General features: G+C 35.1%; 1 long non-coding RNA gene and 1 pseudogene across 1 annotated transcript; one reads left to right on the top strand and one right to left on the bottom strand.

Moving 5' to 3' along the window:
• The window catches only part of LOC136272740 (epidermal growth factor receptor-like), an 86,757-nt pseudogene that overhangs the window by 39,428 nt on the left and 21,267 nt on the right, over positions 1-26,062 (bottom strand).
• LOC136272741 (uncharacterized) lies at positions 3,802-11,566 on the top strand. The gene is made up of 2 exons (XR_010710786.1): positions 3,802-3,939; positions 10,320-11,566. It is a non-coding gene; the product is annotated as an uncharacterized lncRNA (long non-coding RNA).

Genomic DNA, 26,062 nt, shown 5'->3' with positions numbered 1-26,062 from the left:
TAATAATTGAAAAGTATAAGAGTTTATACTATCATGATGCCTGGAAAAGCACAGATTTTTTTTTACAAATAAATGTCGCGTTTTCAGGGACTTAAGATGAAAATACATGATTTGAAGAAGTTAGTAGAGAAGTACAATCAATTCAAAATACCTCTCCATAACAGCTATCCAAACACTCCTCATCGCAGAATTTACATAGCTTGTTTCCTGCATTGTATAACATAGGGGCTCGCGTGCAGTCTTCTATACAAATATTGCTACTGTTGTCGATCTTGAAGGAACGACAATTCAAACATTTGTTGGCACCTTTTCCCCAGCAGCCTTCGTCTGAGCAACTTTGATGACAAACATCTCCATCCCTTTCTGCACCAATGTAAAAAACTAGTTAGATTCAAGTTTCTCATGAGGCGGTCATACTTTATACATTCATAACTGTTAACAATAGTGAAAATTATTTATAAAGACTTCAAAATTCAATTAAAAGATCTCTTTCATTTAAACCAAAATGAATTAAAGTAATCACAAATCTTACATAAAAAACATTAAATAAATATATTTCTTGTTTCTTCAAAAGATGCATTAGTGTCATGCAGCATTCATATTAATAACAGGACAGATGGGAAATCTGCTAGGATTGTAAGGGCATCAAACTCATCTTATAGAAGCATTATTTTGATCCAATACGCATGATTTTCAAGTCCATGCCCAAAATGCACATGCTCTGAGATGAATTATAGATTGATTTTATTTTACCCAGAATTTTTAAATAGACTAATGGTACAAAAATGGAATTTGACATGTACAACCCTTTGTTACCCACAAAATGACAATGAACACACAGTGTGGACATCAACAAGAACAGAGGACATGGTTACATACACATGGTCACATACAAAAAAGTACTATCAACTGATCAGCTAAATGGTTTTTAATCTTGGACACTTTACACACATGTGTAATCTGCATTTACTGTTTTTAAGAACAGCTTCTCAAAAAAAAATTTGCTAATTCCTATACAGTTGGCATTATTTTCTTTAAAATACACAGAATCTGATTTTTCAAAATTGATATAACATGAACCATTAGCAATGTGCTTTTTCAGAAATCATGCTAAACAAACCATTTATTAATGTCATAACTATATCTATTGATTATATTACTAAAAGAATTCTATGGAATCTATCATTAGCTGTAATTTATTACTAGAGTTACAAAATTTATCAATCACCAAATTCTCATCTGTATATCATTTAAATTATATGTACATCGGCCTATTTATCTCTTTCATCTAATTCAGTAAAAACACTGAACAGGGAGTGTTCCCTTTGTTAAAAAAGTATGTGTCCAAGAGAAGTCTACATGATGCATTGGTCTGGTCATTAAAACATGCTTGCAAATACATGTACTGGACTTATATAACTTGACAAAACATTTACTTCATTTGGAATCACTGGAAAAAGGAAACACAATGGTCATCAAGTCAGGTTCACAGGAGGGCAAAACCCACAGCATTAGTTCAAGTTTAGGACAAAACTGTTACAGTGTGAAAAAGCTGTTTCGGAAGACATTTTAAGACTTTTAAACCACAGAAAACCGGTACACATTGCATAGTTACCACATCACCTAAAATCATACATATTTTTGTATGTTGGAATTTCGATATATGAATATACAGGGTAACAGAGAAACAAGATCTTATTCATTGTTTATTTAGTTTCACAGACTGGTACAGGTAGCAAACACAAGGATAAATTGGAACATTTTTACTTTGTCATTTAGAGGACATGTTTATACTGCATATAAGACCCTAAATTTGTGCCTTAATTAACCCTGTACTGCTGGTACGATTTTTAATTGGCTTACTATTAGGACAAATTGTTAAAAATAAAACAGTGACTTACATTTAGGCATAAGAAAGAATTTGACAATGTTGTGGGGAGAGGTATAAGGAGACAGTGACCCAGCAGTACTTCTTTCATCTTGTTTTACCGGTCAAACTTTCCGATGAGCGATCAATGACCACATACCACATGAAAAATCATGCAAACAAACCCTGTCCCTCACAAAATCACAGCCAAACAAAAGCTCTGATAACCAGCCAGATGATTGTAATGGCAAAATGAACATTGTGAAAGGATAGATCAACCCATATGTCCATTTCAAATTTCCTAACTGATCTAAGTCTACAAAATTCCAAAACTTGAATTCAAAATTGAGCCTAGAAAAAAAAGGTCTTTTTTTCATATACAATTTCTAAAGAGTTCCAGATTTCAAATGCATTCTTTTTCACCTATTTTTTTCTTTTTCTTAAACATGCTATATTTACAAAACAGTGTAATTAATACTTTTTTCCTTCCAAGAAGCATTTCAATACCTTTAAGTATGCAATATTTTACTGCATGATTGTTGAATGTGTAAATGTATGATCACTCAATCTGACAGCCTGACAAATTCTCAAACAAGATGAACACATAAAAAAGTGTGAAAAAAATAATCATCAAAGAACACTACATACTGCAATCTTCAGGGGGCCGATTGTCCCTGCTCTGTACATAATCTTTGATTTTGAACCCTTGATCTTGGTTTTTTTGGACAGTAAGGAGTTGGGTAAAATCAGTGCCTTCTATAAAACACAGCTCCTTATTCCCAAACAGGCTTATTTTTCCATTTTTTATACTTCTTAGCGATATCAACTCCAGTGAATTAAGATTTGTCATAAACGCACTAAATGCATTCGATGCTCTAAAAATAGAAACAAAAAGCACGTCAATCATGCATTCTGAAGAAGGCCCACAAGATGAAGCACTTTGAAAAGACCCTTCATTTTCAGCAATTTGAATGGTTTGAGCCAATGAAAGTCATGACAGGACCAGCATGCACTCTGCGTTGTCATGCAGTCTGTTACGGAATGTGTAATGAAGTTCTTTGTGAACCTTCTTCGTGTAATGTATCACAATAAGCAAACGTCTCATTTTCTATACATGTATCTGCCAGGAGATCTGCTCTACCCATACATCAATAGATCTTAGTCCACATGAAACAGCCCTTTCTGAAATCACAGCAGAATTCTTGTATGCATATAAATATAATTTCTTTAGTATTCAATATCTGCTTTCCATTCATAAGGTGTACAAATAAACATATTACATACGGCATAAATGCCGAAGTCTACAATCATTCTGCAGTGACAAAAAGAAATGCTTCATAGCTACATGTTATACATTTAGCATTCTTCAAGATTTTTTTGTCCCAAAATGATACATACTACGTTTGTCAGGTTGTTTATTATTCCCGACTACTACCCTTTGCTTTTCATGGTTGCTGATTATGGACTTAAACATTAGTGGCGCTATGTAACAAAGTGTAACCAGATAGCCGTATATATATGAAATATAATTTTATGATTGTATTCTACTTTACGTTAATTAGTCATTAGCTTGTTGTGCACTCGATACGAAATTAGTGTATAGTGAACAATGTTAAAGGTCATTGACCGAGAGGGACAACTGCGTAGTTAGAACTCGTGGTGTGAGCGGAATGACCAGGAAGAATAAAACTCTCGATGATGATTGGACTTTGGAAAGCGGTCAACGGATGCAAGACTCTTAATTGTAATTAACCTTTAACAATGGACTTCGTTATAAGTCACTTATGAACTGTGACCCGAAAGGATGTTCTAACAATTGATTATTTTATTTTACTGATTTATATACTTATGATTTGATTAATAATTGGTAGATGGATTTTGGATTGATAGCAGATTGATTATATATTGCTTTTATACCACTATACGATTACAGTGCTTAATAAATATCATAAAACTCCAACTGACTTATGATTTCAAAAGTCTAAAGAATAACAACAGAAGGATCACATAGACTTTTATGGTGCCAGTGACCAGGATAAAACGAAGTGCTAAAGAAAAACTGAACTGTTAAGGTAAGAACTTTTTCTCAATATCTCTGTTCACTATCTCAAAGTAAATAACTCTGATCAGCAACCTATATGGCAACTGGAAATGGTTATGATAGAAAAGAATTTATAAACCAAATGGAACAATTGGAAACACAATTTGCGGGGTTGGGTCAAAGTAAAGAAAAGGAAGGGCATGAAACAGGTCAAAAATTCTCAGAACAAGAACAGGTAAAACAAAACACTTTTGAAAAACAAACTGACACATATTATGATGCAAGGTTGTATGAAACTAATGAACCTCGACACCGAGTCCCAAATCAGGATGATGATAAAGATTTTTTCATTGGTCAGGTTAAAGCTATAACATCCGCGCTTACAGTGCCCCTATCTTCTGTGATAACTCCTTTCGAAGGAGATGCTAGTAAATACAAGCAGTGGATAAAGGAAATTGAAAAATATGGTTTATTGTCTGGGAAACAGGGTCATGAAATCCCCATGCTCGCGTATATTACGAGTAAAGGTTCGGTAGGGGACTTTATCAAACGATATTTGGACGAAACAGACGCGTCGGAAGAAATGCCGTCGTGGAACGATTTAAAAGAATCCTTAAAAAACAGATTCGCGGAGATAACCGACTCACAACACGCGTTAGCAGTAATGCGCAGGACGCGGCAAAATTCAAACGAAAGTGTACAGTTATTCGCGGAACGGTTGTTGCAAATCGCGGAAGACGCGTATAGTAAAGACAAATTAAAAGATCCCTTAGTCCAACAACAACTTGTAGACATATTCTGTGACGGTCTGACCTTTGACTATCTCAGGATGAAAATCCTCAGAGAAAACCCCAAAGACTTGGAGTCGGCAATTCAGGTAGCAATGCGCGAACAAAATTTAAGACAAAGACTAGCTATAAGGGGGTCAAGTATAACAAGTACTACGCCGAATGACAATAGACAGACTGTTTCAAAGTTTGACAGTACAACGCCTTTATTAAGTGAAAGATTGGTTCACTTGTCCTCGACAGACAATAGACAGGAAGAACCCATGGAGGTTGACCACACGAGGAACAAAGGGTGTTTTAAGTGTATGAAAATTGGTCATAGGGCCAGATTCTGTCCACTAAATAAACCCCAGGTTAGGCCCCGCCCTCAATTAAATAAACGACTTCATAATACTCAGTCTGTGCATTATGTTGAGCAAAGCCCCCGCCCACCGATTGAGTGTTGGAATTGTGGTAGAATAGGACATTTGCGTGCAGATTGCTGGAGCAAACGCAGGTTTTCCAGAACGCAGCAAAACAGAGGTAGGTCAGCTGATCGTCAAGATCGATCACGTGATTTTAAAGACCAAAATGATAGGAGATCACCCAAAATCTGGACCCGTCGCGCCACTTTTGATAAACAAAATCAGGAAAACTAAGATGTTCTTCCTTCGTTGAAGCCCGAAGGAAGAACGTTCATAAAAAACCTACATTTGAAATTAACTTTACAAACAACCCCAGTAGCTGTTTATTAAAAATTGGTAAAAATAAATTCAGAGCGTTAGTAGATACTGGCGCGGCCGTATCTTTGATTAGTAATAAAATGTATGATAATTTGTTCCCCCGCCCCAGATTGTGTAAAAATGATATTCCTTGTCTTCAAGCTGCAAATGGTAATTCTTTAATTGCGTTAGGGTATGTAACTATTTCATTTAAGATTGCAGGGTTAACTTTAGACCATAAACTTTTTGTGACAAAGGGACTCAACCGAAACCTGATTCTCGGTCGTGATTGGCTCAAGAAAAACAATGTCCGTTTATACTTTGATCTTGGACTCATGCGCATTGATGGCAGGGCTTATGCTGAATTAAAGGAGGATCTACACATTTCAACGATCGTAAGAACACCCAAGAAACTTATGGTGAAACCAAATACTGTGACTGTATTTTATGGAAAAGTGAACAATAATTTCCCCCTGAAGACAAAGACTTAGTGGAAGTGAACAGTATAGACAATAATTGTATCATGGAGGACCCAGGACTATATTTAAAAGACTCAGTTTGTGTTATCCGAAGAGACAGAAAAATTCCCATGATCTTCGTTAATCAAACCAACAAAAGTTACAAAATCCCTAAAGGCTACATCGTAGGACGTGTCACCGCATTAAGACCAAAAGAAATCTCGGAAATCCAAACCCAACAGGACAATGAAGAAAAGATTGATGTGCCTGAAAGATTCGAACACTCCATCCAAAGACTTGTGAGGAAAAACAATGACTTATTTGCTAAAAAGGACAGCGACCTTGGAGTGACCGACACTGTCAAAATGAAGATAGAAACTGGAGATCATCACCCAATAAAGAACAGACCATATCGAGTTCCCCTCAATAAAAGACAGATAATCGACAAGGCCATAAAGGAGATGATGAGCGCAAGGATTATTGAAAGATCACAATCGCCTTGGTCATTTCCTCTGGTAGTAGTAAAGAAGAAGGACGGATCAGACCGGATGTGCGTAGACTTTCGAAGTTTAAACAAGATAGTGAGACCAGTATCATTCCCATTACCATTGATTGATGACATTCTTTGTTTGCTCGGTAAGGCCAGGTACTTTACTGCACTAGATTTAAAGAATGGATATTGGCAGGTAAAATTAGAAGAATCAAGTAAAGATAAAACAGCTTTTGCATGCCACAAGGGATTGTTTCAATTTAATAGGATGCCATTTGGATTAAGTAATGCCCCAGCAGTCTTCCAAGAACTCATGAACATCGTTCTACAAGGACAAGAGGAGTTTGCTATCGCATACCTAGACGATATACTCATATTCTCAGAAACACCGGAAGATCACCTCCATCATATCCAGGAAGTGTTTGATCGTCTAAGGACGCATGGACTAAAACTGAAGTTAAAGAAGTGTAGCTTCTTCAAAGAGCAGACTGAATATCTTGGTTTTATTATCAATGAACATGGCGTCAAACCGGATCCGAAGAAAGTGGAAGCCATTAAAAAATTACCAGCCCCCACTACAGTTAGAGAAGTCCGTGGTTTTATAGGTATGTGCAGTTATTATAGAAGATTTATACCAAATTTCTCAAAGATTGCGGAACCATTGATCGACTTAACCAGGAAGTATGCCAGATTCAAGTGGACATCATGCTGTCAAGAAGCGTTTGACTTCCTTAAAGAGAGTTTAACAGTAGTGCCTTTATTAGCTTATCCAGATACTAATAAGCCATACATCTTGTACACCGATGCCAGCGACAATTGTATAGGAGCTTGCCTCACCCAAAAGACTGACGAAGGAGAAGATAAGCCGATATACTATCTATCCCACAAGCTGAGTAAAACCCAGATGAAATGGTCAACCATAGAAAAGGAGGCATTTGCAATCCACTACGCCCTCCAGAAGCTGGACCATTACCTGCACAGTGCTGAGTTTACTATACGGACAGATCACAAACCGCTCAAATATATTTTAGAATCCCCTATGCAAAATAAAAAGATTCAATTATGGGCTTTGAGTATCGCTGGATATAACTGCAAGGTAGAGTACATAGAAGGAAGGTTCAATTGCTGTGCGGATCTTTTATCCAGGTTACCGTCCGCTATTTCTGATGATGAAGAGGAAGAAAAATCTGAATGTGATGAACCGGATGTTAAAGACAATTTCTTTGAAGTAAACGTACTAAACTCAAATGCCTTCTCACCTAAAAGATTAGCCAGGTGTGAAGTTAAACAGCAGGACGAATTGCTCAAGCCTTTCATCGACTTACCGGAAGAAATAAACATAAAGGAAAGCCAACAAAATGATGAGCAGATCAAAAAGCTGAGGAATAGGTTGAGTAAAGGAAAAGCAACGGCGACCGAAGAAAAGAAGTTTCTTGAAATAGATGGCTTAATGTACTATCTTTCAGATGGAGATTCTGAAGGTCCGAGACTGCGCCTGTATATACCACGTGAGTTAGAACTTTTGGTAGTACAACAATACCATGATGGACTTGGACATATGGGAGTGGACAAAACGTATGATGTGATCAGACAAAAATATTATATGCCAAACTTATACAAGAGGTTATATTCATATATAGAAGGATGCGTAATATGCCAAACGAGGAGCAATAAGAGAACTCAACCTCCACTTCAAGAGACGGACATACCACCTTTTCCAATGGCTAAGGTAGGACTCGATTTGTCAGGACCATATCCAACTTCACTGACAGGAAACAAGTATATAGTTTCTTTCATTGACATTTACTCTGGATGGCCGGAAGCCTTCCCCGTTCCTGACAAGTCAGCTGACAATATAGTGCACCTTATATTAGAAGAAATATACCCCAGATATGGCTGTCCTCTTCAAATTCTCACAGACAATGGAACAGAGAATGTAAATCAAAAGGTACAAGAAACCTTGAAAGAATTAAACATTAACCACATCACAACATCTTACTACAGTCCTCAAGGTAACGGCAAAGTAGAGAGATTCCACCGCACTCTTCATGACGTAATGGCTAAGAAGATAACAGACAACGCTCAAACATGGGATATTCATCTTAACCAGACTTTGGCAGCCATTCGATTTCACCCGAATGAATCTTCAAAGTTTTCCCCATACTACCTGATGTACAATAGAGACGTTGTATTACCTCTTGATACTTTACTGAAACCTCGTCGAAGATATGCAGGAGAAGATCAACATAAAATCGCCCTTCAAGAACAGCACAAGGCGTTTATGCTAGTACATCGAAATATGAAAGAAGCCAAGAAGAAAAAGAAAGCCCAGGCTGATAAGAAGAGCAAAGATGAAGATTTCCAAGTAGGAGACCCAGTCTATCTCAAGAACAACAGGAGACAAAACAAACTAGATAAAAAGTGGCTCCCTTATTACCGAATTATTGAACAGAAAGGACCAGTCAGTTTTGTGGTGAAGGATCAATTAACTGGATCTATCACCAAGTGCCATGCACGGCAATTGAGATTGGCAGATATTTCGCACTGGCCCCTCCCACAAGATCTTGAAGAAGGTGGAAGAACTCTGAGAAAAACCAATTATGTGGTACCACCTGAGGAGGAATCATCTTCGGGTCATGATGGCGAGGTGCAGCCAGAGCCATTAGAAAGAGCTATTCGGTTTAAACAACAAGAGAGAGAAAATTCTTCAGACGAAGAAGATATACCTTTAGCTGAACTTCAGAGACGCATAAGAGCTAAACAGATCATGGATGGTCGACCAAGTAAGGACGAGCATGAACAGACTGTTGAGTCAGAATCGGATGAGAACCTGAGTCAAAACAAAGTGAATATCATGATCAAAATTATGAGGTACCTTTAAATACCCCAGTTATACCCTTAGACGAGGATATGGAAATTTGTGAAATAAATTCTAAAGTAGGTCTAGGCTTCACCCGTAAACAAATCCCCAAACCGCGTAAACCAGTCCCTAAACCTCGTAAGAGTATAGCTGTTGGCCAACAACAGCATGTGGAAAATTATCTTGCCATTATGGCTGACGTGATTAAATCATTGGTATAATGTGTTGTAAAAATAAATAATAATGAGTAAGTTTGCTTTGTATATATTGCTCGCTTTTGGAATAGGTACGATAGTGTGACACCTTTGACATTTTGACTGATAATGAAATACCGCGGACGCAATACGTTTGAAATATCGGAACCCGCGATTATGTAAAGAAACCGTGTCGTTGTAAGAAATTTAAAATTACTGGTAAAATAATAAATGTTAGGATAAACATCTTGAGTTTGGACAAGGATGTTCTGGTTTTCATGCTTCATTATTACATCCTCCTTACTATAATCGAGAAAGTCAATTTAATATGTCGTACTCCTTTCAAAATTTTATTGATGGCATAAACACATACACACTTTGGGATCCCCTTAACATCAAATTTCCGGGGATGGGACACATTAAGATTTCCGATAAATTAAAGGATATTAAAGTTTTCCCTATGGACACACTAATGGCGGAATTGCCAGTAAACAATGAGCTACAATCTATGGAATCATTACCTTGGGTGGGAAGTCTTTGGTTTTATGTATTTTTGATTTTGGCAATAATAATTGTATTCGGAATTTGTAGCATGAAACGTAAAACTATCAAAAAGTTAGGATATAAGTGCCGTGGTTGCTGGTCGGGTTGTCGAAAAAGGGGTGGTGACGGGGATGAGGAAAGTTCTGGCAGAGACAATTTGTCTGGTGTTAATCCTGATCAACGAAATTCCCAAGAGACTATTGAAATGAGACCTCGCCGTTATGGAAAACCACGACGATCAATTGCAGACGCTCACGCTATTGGACCAATCACTGAAGAATTAGCATACCAGTTGACCGGAGAGAATAGGAACTCCGATTATCCGAGGCCTTAACGCTATGGACCGGACCCGGACTTGGCACGCGAATACCTTGCAGAAAGGGCGTTGATGTCTAAGAAATAGAGGAACGCAGTCGATGTTCCGCGAGGAGCAAACTCGCCATCCGTGCAGGAAGTGCCGTTGGTGTGCTTATGAAAATTGTGTATTCAATATGTTCAAATTTGTGAAAAATGTAAAATGTTTTTGAAATAATTATGTAATGTTATATTTGAAATCAAATGTGGTGAGCTGAGAACTGCGAATGGAATTCTTCGAATCCGAATTACACAACGTTTTCTTGATTATCGTTCCGATTATTCGAAATGGATGCAATTGTGTGAAACCGATAACTTTAGTGTAACTTTTATGTACGCTGGACTGTATAACATTTATATATGCTTATGTATTTTATTATAATTCTAGCGGCGCTTATGCTTGAATTAACATTTTATGATGGACTTTATAGGTTACCATTGTGGAACTTTGGACATTGGACAATTCTGATTGCCTTTAATTGCAATTATATTTGATTTTGATTATTTTGTATTGATTTCTATTGTTGTCAAAAGTATATATGGTTATTACTGACTTTTGCATGAATTGCTAAACAATTATATATTGTCATGAGTGAAGTATACATGTTTGTTGACAGACTATTATTGTGTCTCAAGCCGGTATAGGAAATTGGTCACTTCATTCAACCTCTTAACATAGATGTTCTGACCGGTGTGTCACCAGGAAGTTCATCTGACCTAGAAGAGTTTGAAGGATAATTTCTCACACCGGGCACCTGGCGAAAGAAATCTCCCTCGGGGATATTTCTTTTGTTAGGGGGACGCATGTAACCAGATAGCCGTATATATATGAAATATAATTTTATGATTGTATTCTACTTTACGTTAATTAGTCATTAGCTTGTTGTGCACTCGATACGAAATAAGTGTATAGTGAACAATGTTAAAGGTCATTGACCGAGAGGGACAACTGCGTAGTTAGAACTCGTGGTGTGAGCGGAATGACCAGGAAGAATAAAACTCTCGATGATGATTGGACTTTGGAAAGCGGTCAACGGATGCAAGACTCTTAATTGTAATTAACCTTTAACAATGGACTTCGTTATAAGTCACTTATGAACTGTGACCCGAAAGGATGTTCTAACAATTGATTATTTTATTTTACTGATTTATATACTTATGATTTGATTAATAATTGGTAGATGGATTTTGGATTGATAGCAGATTGATTATATATTGCTTTTATACCACTATACGATTACAGTGCTTAATAAATATCATAAAACTCCAACTGACTTATGATTTCAAAAGTCTAAAGAATAACAACAGAAGGATCACAAAAGTTCAGGATTATGAAATATTACAATAAGTCCTGCTCCAACTCTTTTTAATGACAAAAGATTGATTTCTGTCAAGTTAGATAGACCAGCAACCAAAAGGCCATACCCTGATGTCCTGTGAAAGAACAAATGACTTGTAGATAAAAGTAACAAAGCATATAGTACAAAAATTCTATATAACACAGCATCTGTAGGAAAAACACATAATCTGTGAAATAAAGAACAAATGAGAGAAATTATCATACTGCTTATAAATCACTAATACAATGTAATATGATGCCTGAACCAGAGCTTTAACCTGCACATTCAAAAAAGATTTCTCATTATCAAATAATCAGTAAAATAACAGATATATCATCATATAAATCATGAAGTTCATAATTGCAGGAAGCAGTGGAATGCTTAGCTGCTTATTCCCATTCTCTCATTCATAATCAAGATTCAATGAACATTGTTAAATGAATTACTATAAAATTAAAAGTTACAATTCTCATCTTGTGTGAAATACACAATACATGAATATTGCATACAATTGTGGGGAACTTTAGAAAAAATATAGTGACTTAAAATCTTGTAATTGTTGAGAAGGTATAAGTCTTTGGTCGTTAACAAACGATATGTATATAACTAACTGAAAAGTAAAATCTGAATCAAAACAGAATTCACTTTAGGACGATTTAAATTAATATCTATTAATGTATTATTTTTCTTTCCTTGATGTCTTCTTTTTTTATATCTTGTTTCAGTAATGCCAAATTTATCTGATAACTAATTAATTTGAATTCTTCAGATTACTTTATGAAAATTGTACATTGTATTCTGGGAAGGGCAAACGTCAATTTTTCTCCTTTATCCCCTTTCTGTTTGTCAGATATTTGTTTCATAAATAACAGTATGTCTTAATTTGTTCATTAAATTAAAACAGACATTTTTTTTATTCATCTATAGTCAATAAAATAGGATTTTTCATCAGACAGACACCAATATTGATCAGAAAACTTTCTTCAAAATCTGATGCCATTTTGTCCCACTTACATGTCTAGGTCGCGTCCATGAATAACTTGAAGGTTGGAGAGGAAGGACAGATCAGACATGGCCTGGTTGCCCCCCTGAACCATCAGGTACCCCGTGATCTCCTTTACGGTTTTAAATACATTCAACTGCTCTCTTTTCAGACCCTCCAGATGTGTGTAGTTGTCTCTGCAAAGCAATACAAATTCTTTTAAAAGTCAGACAAATTAGAGTACTAAAGCGTCCATTGCTTTTAATTAAAATCTAACAATATAATGTAAGTCTATTTTGTAAAGTCAACATCTATTCTCATTAATTCATCAACATTCAATCCAATTCAAGTAAATTTGGTCTTATCATAGCATGTAAAAACATGGGTCACATCAGAATGAACTTTCTCTGAAAGTCTCTGACATGAACAACCGTAATCACTGCATTTATATATACCAGGTACAGTAAAACTCATTAAGTACAAAAACAGATATAGCGAATTCTTGGATATAGCGAAGTTAATTTGAGTCCCCGGCAAAATTCTTATCAAATCTTTGCAAAATTTTACGGTTATAACGAATTTTGATATAACAAATTTACGGGTATAGCGAACTGATTTTGAATAATAATAAAATTTAACACTTTTATAACGAATTTCTTTTAGAGTTTAAAAAAGTTTGCATTACCATTTAACAAAATAGTTTGAATGAATTAATTTTCCTATAAATTATTTGACTCACAATCCGATTATTAAAGGTATCAAAGAAATGTATTTTTATTCCAAGCCTCAATAAGCAAAAATTATAGTTTGGTGAAAGAAAATATGTATACAGTGAATTCGTTGTTATTATTACTAATTCGTTATACAGATATAACAAATTACGGAAATAACGAAGGAAATCCATTGGTCCCTAGGACTTTGATATATCCAACTTTTACTGTACATGTTTTGGAATAAAAGATTTCTTAAATGTGGAAAGTTGATAAATGTATAAAAGGTTTTAAAAAACTATTTTTGAAAATGACAAATTTTCAAGGAGCTCAGTTTTATATTGTATGGATCAATTGATATAATTATTCCCCTATTTATGAACGTTATTCGATATATTTCTTGATCTACTGCAAAACAGACTGATTAGAGAGGTTGAGATTTCAAACGTGTACGTGTACTAGGGGAATCACCTACATTCTTCGCGTATTAGGTCATCAGTTTTGTGACGATGTTTCTACACGTTTTCTTAACTTGTAGACTATCGTCTACACGCAAGTACAAACTTGTAACTTTTACAAAAACATAATCTAATTGATGGGTAAATATATTACATAATACATTACATAGATTTTTAAACTTAATTTGCATGCAAATTGATAAGAAATTCACCATTAATTTAGAGCTAATTTAGTAAATTCATGTCAAAAACTGTCGAAATTTACGTACAAGTCTATATCCTACAAGTTAAGAAATCTCAACTGATGAATTACAAAAACGTGTACTTGTACGTGTAATGATAACACACGTACGCGTACCCGTACACGTTTTAAATCTCAACCTCTCTATTCCCTGCAAAATGGTGCGTCAGTTGGAAGAACTACCTGATACACCTATTTGGAACACTTTGTAATTTCTTTTAACAGAGGAAAAGCTATGAAATATTGCGAATAAAATCTTGAATATTCATAATCATATAATTTGATTCTAGTTGCAATGTCCTTTTTTGACTGGCTATACTTATTCATCCTAATCATACAATATAACTTGCCTACGTCACAATATGATGCGCATGCAATTGAATTTTATTTATTTTGACGTTATAACTTGTTGGATACACAAAGAATTACATGAATTTGAACTTTTTCCGATTGATTTTTGTATCGGTATAATAAAGCAGTTAAAGAACACCACTGAAGGAGTCAGCAAGATTCCAGTTCTTCTCAAGCAAGTCTATTTGCCAAGGGGAAGCCCCGGGAAATAGACTTACTCTCGGGGAACTTGAATCTTGCCGACTCCCTCAGTGGTACACTTTAATTGTATACTGTAATTTCTACTAACCCATCAAATGTTGTTTGTACAATTTTCAGATTCCCATCAATGACAGTGCAGTTTTCAAACTGATCAATATTTCTGCTGGACAAAAATTCATCCTGCTTTAATCCACTGCACCCTGTCAAAGAAAATCAATTCCAGGTTGAAGATGACAGTAATTGGTAGCAATAGGTACATGTAAAACCTACTGCAACACAAACATGTACATTAACTTCATAAAAGAAAAATTTATTGCGAGAAAAAATCTTATGTTAAAGCTCTATGCAAAGTTAAATTTGTTTCACAAGGGAATATATCTAATTTGCCAGTCCTATTTTGACAGACTTTGAAATATGTGTGCGAGAGTAAATGTTCATAAAGGCTACAAAATAAATGTTTTTCATAAAGCCATTGGTTGTAAAAATTGGCATGAAAAGTTAAAGTCGTGAATCTTTTTCAAAAACGGTAGAAGAAGAGGTAAATCCCAGTAGGTGTTGGCACAGTATGGAAATTCTCTGCTCAAATACTTCAACCACTGAGCTTAAACTGGCTCTCATCCCTAAGTCTGGAGACCTTTGCCAGAACTTGGCGACATCTCCATGATGTGAGTGTAACATTCTCTATGGAGAGATGCAGAACAGTGAAGATAGCATCAATGCATCTTGGTTGATTCACATGGTACCTAGCTCATGCTGACTTACACTTTGGACATGCCCCATCACAGGGGACACAGGTGTTGTTGACAGGGTAGTAGTTCTCTGGGCACTTCCTGACACACAAAGCATTCTGTTCATCTACAAGCATGTAATCTAAAAACCAAAAAAATCAATGGAATAAAGATCAGAGATTACAAAAAAATCTATTTAGACTCCTATCAAAAGCATAAAATCTTTCATCATTTATCATGCAAGTTAATGTCTAGAAATTTCAGTATGTATAAACATTTTAACAATTTAGAACTCATAAATAAACAGAAAGATTATCTCTATAGATCTTGTACCAGTAACTGTGTCATTTTGTCATCAACACCTACCTGGGCATTTCTTGAGACACAGGGATTTAAAAGCGTATTTTCCATATGGGTTGTCCTCTAACACCATGGTGTTTCGGTTGTATTTTCGCGGCTTTGGACACTCACTGACACAAGTTCCCTCATTATAGAAGTTCTTGCATGCCTGCAAAACAAAACAGTGCTCCATCATAGTCTAAATCTGATGACTATTTACTGTCAAAAACTATAGATGTGTTGTAATGCCATGAATGCCCCCTCATATGAAATACATTCTTTACATATGAATCACTACAAAAGTAAGAGCGAAAACTGAGAATTTCTCATTTTTTTAAAGTTCAAGAGGCACAACTCTTCTAAAATTATCAGACCGGAACCAATGTATCGCATAGCTTTCTAACTCCGTCACTCTTGGAAAACTCCTCGCCATTTGAAATCAAGTGAGATTATGACGTCTTTTTTTGCATGTCAAAAATCTACAATCAAATGTCAACAATTTACAACGGTTAAATTTAGGAATGTCTTCAAACATACCAAAATTACACCTTGTTCATTTTATGCAACAGTAATTGCGTGAAATCGGCTAACACCTTTTCACGGGTGCACAAAAATAACGATATTTCTGACATGCGGGCCCATTTGATTTTTTATCGTGGTCAGTCATTTTAAGAGAGGTCAAGATGAAACATTTCACATGTAATCTATTTTTTAATAAGGTTGTTAATACATTTTTTTCAGTCTGCAATATTGTTTATGCACTACACTTGATAATATCGTCAAATCGCTCATGCCGTAATTTTTACCATATACAGGGTTACAGATATATGTTACGGTATGTCAGTATTTAGAATATGTACATTTATTAACAAGAGGCCCGTGGGCCACATCGCTCACCTGAGGAACAATAGGTATGATAAAATGAGCTTAATGGAGTCATAATACAAACTATCTGGAAAATGTACAATAATACATGTTGATCCTGTATAAATAAAATCCATTTTCCCCTGGATATTCTTATGTTTATAATCATTAGTCCCTTTTCTAACAGGATGATTTTATAGTCATATCATATGTTGAGTATTGCAGTTCTCAAAATGATCCTTAACAATTGTTTTTATATGGGATATAAACGTACATAAACTCTGAACCTTCTTATGAGGCGTTAGAATTGTCCTGGGGCCAAAGTCTTAACAATTATAAAGAATCATCTGGCTGATTAATTTCTGAGAAGAAGATTTTTAAAGATTTACCATATATATTCCTTTGTTAAACTTTGGCCCCCCCCCCCATTGTGGCCCACCCTACCCCTGGGGATCATGATTTTCACAACTTTGAATTTACACTACCTGAGGACGCTTCCACACAAGTTTAAGCTTTCCTGGCTGATTAGTTTCTGAGAAGAAGATTTTTAAAGATTTACTCTATATATTCCTATGTAAAACTATGACCTTCCATTTTGGCCCCACCCTACCCTCGGGGGTCATGATTTTCACAACTTTGTATCTACACTACCTGAGGATGCTTCCACACAAGTGTCAGCTTTACTGGCTGATTAGTTTCTGAGAAGAAGATTTTTAAAGATTTACTCTATATATTCCTATGTAAAACTTCGATCCCCCATTGTGGCCCCACCCTACCCCTGGGGGGGTCATGATTTTCACAACTTTGTATCTACACTACCTGAGGATGCTTCCACACAAGTGTCAGCTTTACTGGCTGATTAGTTTCTGAGAAGAAGATTTTTAAAGATTTACTCTATATATTCCTATGTAAAACTTCGATCCCCCATTGTGGCCCCACCCTACCCCTGGGGGGGTCATGATTTTCACAACTTTGAATCTACACTACCTGAGGATGCTTTCACACAAGTGTCAGCTTTCCTGGCTGATTAGTTTCTGAGAAGAAGATTTTTAAAGATTTACTCTATATATTCCTATGTAAAACTTCGATCCCCCATTGTGGCCCCACCCTACCCCTGGGGGATCATGATTTTCACAACTTTGAATCTACACTACCTGAGGATGCTTTCACACAAGTGTCAGCTTTCCTGGCTGATTAGTTTCTGAGAAGAAGATTTTTAAAGATTTACTCTATATATTCCGATGTTAAACTTTTATCCCCCATTGTGGCCCCACCCTACCCCCGGGGATCATGATTTTCACAACTATGAATTTACACTAACTGAGGATGCTTCCACACAAGTTTCAGCTTTCCTGGCTGATTAGCTTCTGAGAAGAAGATTTTTAAAGATTAACTTTATATATTCCTATGTTAAACTTCGATCCCCCATTGTGGCCCCACCCTACCCACGGGGATCATGATTTTCACAACTTTGAATCTACACTACCTGAGGATGCATCCACACAAGTTTCAGCTTTACTGGCTGATTAGTTTCTGAGAAGAAGATTTTTAAAGATTTACTCTATATATTCCTATGTAAAACTTCGATCCCCCATTGTGGCCTCTCCCTGCCCCCGGGGGTCATGATTTTCACAACTATGAATCTACACTACCTGAGAATGCTTCCACACAAGTTTCAGCTTTCCTGGCTGATTAGTTTCTGAGAAGAAGATTTTTAAAGATTTACTCTATATATTCCTATGTAAAACTTTGACCTTCCATTTTGGCCCCACCCTACCCTCGGGGGTCATGATTTTCACAACTTTGTATCTACACTACCTGAGGATGCTTCCACACAAGTTTCAGCTTTACTGGCTGATTAGTTTCTGAGAAGAAGATTTTTAAAGATTTACTCTTTATATTCCTATGTAAAACTTCGATCCCCCATTGTGGCCTCTCCCTGCCCCCGGGGGTCATGATTTTCACAACTATGAATCTACACTACCTGAGAATGCTTTCACACAAGTTTCAGCTTTACTGGCTGATTAGTTTCTGAGAAGAAGATTTTTTAAAGATTTACTCTATATATTCCTATGTAAAACTTTGACCTTCCATTTTGGCCCCACCCTACCCTCGGGGGTCATGATTTTCACAACTTTGTATCTACACTACCAGAGGATGCTTCCACACAAGTTTCAGCTTTCCTGGTCTTATGGTTCATGAGAAGAAGATTTTTAAAGATTTACTCTATATATTCCTATGTAAAACTTCGACCCCCCATTGTGGCCCCATCCTATCCCCGGGGGTCATGATTTTCCCAAATGAGAATCTACACTACCTGAGGATGCTTCCACACAAGTTTCAGCTTTCCTGGTCTTATGGTTCATGAGAAGAAGATTTTTAAAGATTTACTCTGTATATTCCTATGTTAAATTTCGACCCCCCATTGTGGTCCCACCCTACCCCCGGGGGTCATGATTTTCACAAATTAGAATCTACACTACCTGAGGATGCTTCCACACAAGTTTCAGCTTTCCTGGTCTTATGGTTCATGAGAAGAAGATTTTTAAAGATTTACTCTGTATATTCCTATGTAAAACTTCGACCCCCCATTGTGGGCCCATCCTACCCCCGGGGGTCATGATTTTCACAAATTAGAATCTACACTACCTTTTTTTGAAAATTTCTCGAAAATTTTCATAAATTCCTAATTATCTCCCTTTGTAAAAGGGCGTGATCCTTAATTTTCAAAAATTTAAATCCCCTTAGGCTAAGGATTCTTTGTGCCAAGTTTGGTTGAAATTGGCTCAGTGGTTCTTGAGAAGATGTTGAAAATGTGAAAAGTTTACAGACAGACGGACAGACGGACGGACGGACGGACGGCAGACAGACAGACAGACGGACGACAGACAAAATGTGATCAGAATAGCTCACTTGAGCTTTCAGCTCAGGTGAGCTAAAAATGTAATAAATAAATATTAATATAATCATTAATATATTCATTATTGATATGATATATTTGAAATATGTAAGGACAGAAATCAAACAGCATCCATACATTCCTAAAAGGTCATTGTGATTTTTGTAACATGGAACCATTTTTTTTAATTCTGGCGATCATTTCACTTCGATGAAATGATATACAATTTAAATTGTATACACTGATTTTACTTATTATTACGACCTAGATACAAGTTAAGTTTAAACTAAATTGTTAATGTGTCTTCATTCCCTGGCGTATCATAGATCATGTGGGTGACGGAGGTTCATAAGTTATGATAGCACATGTGATAAACGTCGTATTCAGAGGGCTTATATGAATAATAATAAAAATATTTTTGTTAATTATTTTATAAATTATAACGTTTCAGGTTATATTTAGTGATTGCAAATGATAAAAACCGCAGAAAATAATTTGCAGAGAAATGTGCAATGTTTTCTGCTTATGGTGACGGAGTTTGGGTACTCGGGGATATATTCATAAGATGCACCCATATATCATATTTGAGTTGAATGTGTGCAATGGTTGCTAATATTATGATCAGAAAGTGAATTTCCTACTTCTTTTTTTTTTTCAAAGTTCAAGAGGCAAAACTCTGTCAAAAATCATCGGACCAGAACCAAATTTGAACTCAAGCTGTATATTCATAAGATACATCCATATATCAAATTTCAATGTGTGCAATGGTTGTTGATATAATGCTTGGAAAGTGAATGATGACAGAATGACTGAAAGGGGTAACACTATATGTCCCAGCCATTTTATGGTGGGGGTATAAAAAAATATTTTTATTCATTATGATGTACAGAAAAATTCAAAGTAAATTTCAATGATGGTTAATCACAATGCATGTTTTTAAAGAAAATTTTACATTAAAATAAAATCAACAATCACAATTTGTTTTACACCTTAACGTGAAATAATACCTTGAACTAACCAATAACACTTGATCTTGGTATTTAAGGACATCTAAGGTTAAAGAAGAAGAGGGAAGGAAAATGAAAAACAAAATCAACAGATAACACATAAGATATACTGCTATCACTTGATTTTTAAAGTCAAAAGAAGAAAAATGAACTTACAACACAGTCTGAACTTCTAGGTCCAGTACACCCCCCAGCGCACTGGGAATGACAGCATTCACTTATTGCATATCCAAAACAACCTGTTTCACAACTCCTGTGACATATCTCTCGTATTACTGAAATGAAACAAAACAGGAAATCATAATGGAGTCTTAGTAAGTGTTAATTGAAATCAAAGGTACATCTTAACTTTGGTACATCTGAAGCTTTCCAGAAGTATGAGCTTTAATCAAGAATTTTGATATGACCTTGACCTCTGACATAGGATATTCTTCAAGGTTATTGCACATCACACTCTGTAGATTATCTTGGCCAAGATAGGGCAAATGGGGTTATTTAAATTAAAATTTAAGCATAAACAATAAAAGCTTCCTTTGTTGTTTTACAGGATATAAAAGCATTATCACTAACTTATAGCCATTACTCACATAGTATCACTAACTTATAGCCATTACTCACATAGTATCACTAACTTGTAGGCATTATTCATATAGTACATGTATCACTAACTTATGGGCATTACTCACATTGTATCACTAACTTATAGGCATTACTCACATTTCTGACATTTGTTGGGTCCACTTCCCCAACAATGGTAGTTCTTAGTTTCATTTTTAAAACATTCTGGAGCACATGGGGGGCCTGAAAATAAATTAAAATTTATCGAATTGATGCAATTACGATACATGTATTTTCCTGTATATAAAACTAGCAAACAAAAATCATGAGGTTCTTCTGACTCTCATATTCAAACAAAGTACCTGTGGACAATAATAACAATATATACATTCAAGATACTTCAGACAAAGGTAGTGTCAATCAAAACAGATAAAAACAATATTTACATAATTGGCTTGCTGTTTTTGATGAATTTGTTGAAGTAAATCTGACTTTGTATTCTGGGTTAAATTTGATGTCCTTCCATAAAATTGTATCATGATAACAAAGCCAATCATTATTGACAAAATATACATCTCCTCTTGTGATTTCTGGAAAAAGAAAAATCAAAATATGATTTTAAAAATCAACTGACATTTTTCATGTTATATTGGTTAATACTTCTTTACCACAAAGTCTGTAGTTACAAGCTGTCTTGTGAATCAACAAGTACTGATAAGACCTTTACGTTTCAAATTGTGTGGATGAAAACCAACTTTTTATTAAATATTCAATGTTAAGTAACATTGCCTTTAAATCTAAAACATTTATAATGAATAATTTGATTAAAACAACCCTTGATGATATATTTGAATTACCTGATAAATTAGTTAACAACAGTTCCTTGAGACCTCTCGGTTCATGATTATTCACACCAACAAACAAGCTGTAGCTATGGTTCTTGTAATTAAACAACTGGTTCCCTCGAATAATTTTTAAACTCGTAAGTGGAATGGTTTCTGCTACTACAGAAGTAATAAGAACATAGCCGCTCACTTCCTCTATCTTAGATAAAAAACTCAAGTCAAATGTTTCATTTCCTTGCTCTAAAAATTTGATTTCTAAATTTCCATCCACATAGGTACAATTTTGGTAGCGTTTTTTCAGTTTGATGTATCTAGCTAAGTCATTGGCTCCACTAGTACTCACAACTTCTGATGAGCCTCTGCACACCTCTACAATGGATAAAACAAGAAAATTAGGTCATTTATTGTTTCGGTTTTTGTTTGGGTATACTAGTATTTCATCAAGATAAAACTCTTCTCTCAATGACCATTTTCTGTTCATTTCTATCTTCAACTATTTTATTAAAGTTTTTGACTTCATATTGTTTATTGAAAAACATTAACCAGAGTAAATGGGATTCTTAGATCTCTCCTTGTCCTTATCAATTAATAAACATAGGTAATCACAGATTACAAAGCTCACCGAGATGAGACATCACCCTTATGAGACTTCACCTTATGAGACCACCTTTATCATATCAAATGAAAATCATACTTTATGATCTTCGATATTCATGGATTCTGTTTTGACACAATATCATATATCATCTGTTAAAAAATTGTATGATAATCATATGTTCATATGTTAATCAATACAATAATATAAAATTTAATATTGCATCCTATCATATTTACAACATTTATGATACATATATCATATAATACAATAAAATACCATAATAAACAATGATGAGATATGATATTGTAAGGTATGATATGACATTGCATTGTGTTATAAGTTATTGTATTTGATCAAATAATACAATATTATAATATATAAAACAATATAGTATTATATTACAATATCATATTACATAATACATCATAACATTGAAACATATGACATTAGATTGTATACTATAGTATGATATTGTATGATACTGTATCATTTTTGATACATAATATGATATTGTATCAGATGATACAATATAATTTGATACAACATTGTATCATATCAAATCAATATTATTATTTTACAATATCCATATGATGTAATAATATATCATATAATAAACCAATATCATATTATACAATATTGTATGATACGATATTATATAATATTACAGTATCATATTATACAATTTCATGTGATATAATTCTATATTTATACAGAAACTAATATCATATAATTTTATTATACAATATCGTATGATACAATATTATAGAATATACAATATTGTATCATAGGATACAATATTATATTTTGCAATATCTTATGTAAAAGTATCATGTGATAAAATGATAAATTAATAATACAATACAATATTATACAATATTGTATCATAATATACAATACTATACATAACGATATCATGATACAATATCATAACATAAAAAAAAAAAATATTACAATATAATATCGTATCATATAACTTTTTATTATATTACATATGATATTATATTGTATCATATTAAACAAAAATGTTTCATACCATACAATACTATATCATAGGAATCATGTTATATCATTTATCAACAAACACATCTATCTTTCGAGCTGGTTTGAGTGAAGTAGGAAATTCCATTAGCATCCTTGATAATGGAGATCAGGCTCTGCATCTGAAGCAACCTCTGCGTTTAATTTATAATATAGTTAAATCAACTATGCAAGCTATCATCTATAAAACATGTGACCTGTTCCAAAAAAACTAAACCTCATCCAGCATCCGAAACCTATGGCTCAGATTCAGCATTCAAGCCTGTCAGGTGCATCAGTATACATAAGACGCATCTCCATGCAAGATTGGTGAAGTTCAGACCAGTAATAACTAAGATATCATCATCAGAGGGCACTAGCAATTAAAACCTTAACCTGCTCCAGCATCCGCAACCTATGGCTCAGATTCAACATCCATGCCTGTCAGGTGCATCTGTATCATAAGGCATCCATTTAAGTTTGGTGAAGTTAGGACCTGTAATAACTAAGATATATTTTTTAGCATCCTTGATAATCGAGATCAAGCTCTGCATCTGAAGCTTCTTCTGTGATTCATTTATATTACAGTTTAATCAGCTATGCAAGTTTGAAATAGTACTATTATCTATTAAACATGTGACCTGTTCCAAAAAACTTAACCATATCCAGCATCTGAGACCTATGGCTCAGACTCAGCATTCAAGCCTGTCAGGTGCATCAGTATCATAAGACACACCATCCATGGAAGTTTGGTGAAGTTAAGACAAGTAATAACTAAGATATAATCACCAGAGGGCACCTGTTTCAAATACTTTAACCAGCTCTAAAAAACCTTAAATCTCCTCCAGCATCCGAAACCTATGGCTCAGATTCAGCATCCAAGCCTGTCAGGTGCATCAGTATCATAAGACGCACCATCCATGGAAGTCTGGTGAAGTTAGGACAAGTAGTAACTAAGATATAATCATCAGAGGGCACCTGCAACAAAAACTTTAACCAACTCTAAAAACATTAACCTCCTTCAGCATCTGTAACCAATAGCTCAGATTCAGCACCCAAGCCTGCCTGGTGCATCAGTATCATAAGACACCCCATCCATGCAAGTTTGGTGAAGTACGGACCAGCAGTAACTTAAATATTGCTATCAAAGGGCACCTGCAACAAAAACTTTAACCTGCTCTAAAAACCTTAACCCCCTCCAGCATCCGAAACCTATAGCTCAGATTCAGCACTTAAGCCTGTCTGGTGCATCAGTATCATAAGACACACCATCCATGCAAGTTTGGTGAAGTACGGACCTGCAGTAACTTAGATATTGCTATCAAAGGGCACCTGCAACAAAAACTTTAACCTGGTCCAACAACCTTAACCTCCTCCAGCATCTGAAATTTAGGACTAAGATTCAGCATCCAAGTCTTTCAAGTCCATAAGTAGGTCCAGATGCAATATCCATGCAAGTTTGGTGAAGATAGGACAAGTAATAGCTTAGAAACAGGACCTGCAACAAAAACTTTAACCAGGTCCGGACGCCGACGCCGAGGGTATAGCATAAGCTCCCCCTGACTTCGTCTCGGTGAGCTAAAAAATCACTGACTTTACAACCCAGCTAATAAATCAATTGGTTTTGTACTTAATTAAACATGCACTCCCTGTTTATATTTTGGTTCAGAGACAACAGCAATTCATTGCTATAATATTATGCCAAAACTAATTAAACAAACAAAAGTCTACGATAGTCATGCGTCATCCCTCTTAACCCACTGTTGTTGAAAAATATTTATTGCTTCATTAACCATTGGCTTACACTTTCAATGGTGGGATCATTTTCAAGAAATCCCTCTCTCTCTCTCTCTCTCTCTCTCTCTCTCTCTCTCTCCATCAGTTACAAGAAGCTGTCCATTACAAATAAGATTGAAGCCATTACAAAGTATAATAGCTGCCTGTTCATAATCACATTATGATATTTAATATGATTACAAAATGTTTAATGTTTTCAGGCAGTAGCATTATTTGATTTATTGAACTCCATCAGATATCAAAATGTCTCTATCTCAAAATCATGTTTTCTCTCCACTTATTCTCCCCCCAATGAAATAGAATTATGTCAATATAAAGCCAATGCTGTAGGAGTGAAATAGCCCCATCTCTACATAGTATCTCATCCTTTATTCATATCTTTAAGGAAGGTCAAAATAGTGCTCATACTACGCAATCAGGATCTGAGAAAATGTCTTGCATTATTAACTATCTAATATCTTATAAACGCAACAAATAGTTGTATTCATTTTTCTGAGTGTGGGGTTTTTTTTTCATTGCGTTCATCTTGTAAAGTACTTCTATGATAACTGACAATTTAATAAATCACATACTTTATATCGATTGGTAAGTTTAATTAATCAAGCACTGATTTTATTGTCCTCCAAAAGAGCTGATCATCTACCGGTAACGCCCATACATACTCTTCTGTGTCAAGATTCACTTACAAGAAAGGGTATAACAAGTCCAAAATTGAGAAAGGATCTCAAACAAAAATTTGTTAACTTCATTACTTAAATACAGATTGCAAAATCTTACTGGATTGATGGGTAAATACCGGTATACACAATACTTGTAAGTAAGCTTAACTGC

This window comes from Magallana gigas, chromosome 2 (assembly GCF_963853765.1).
Source record: "Magallana gigas chromosome 2, xbMagGiga1.1, whole genome shotgun sequence".
Lineage (NCBI taxonomy): Eukaryota > Metazoa > Mollusca > Bivalvia > Ostreida > Ostreidae > Magallana > Magallana gigas.
Note: the sequence above shows the minus strand (reverse complement) of the source record. Positions and strands in the feature narration are given on the sequence as shown.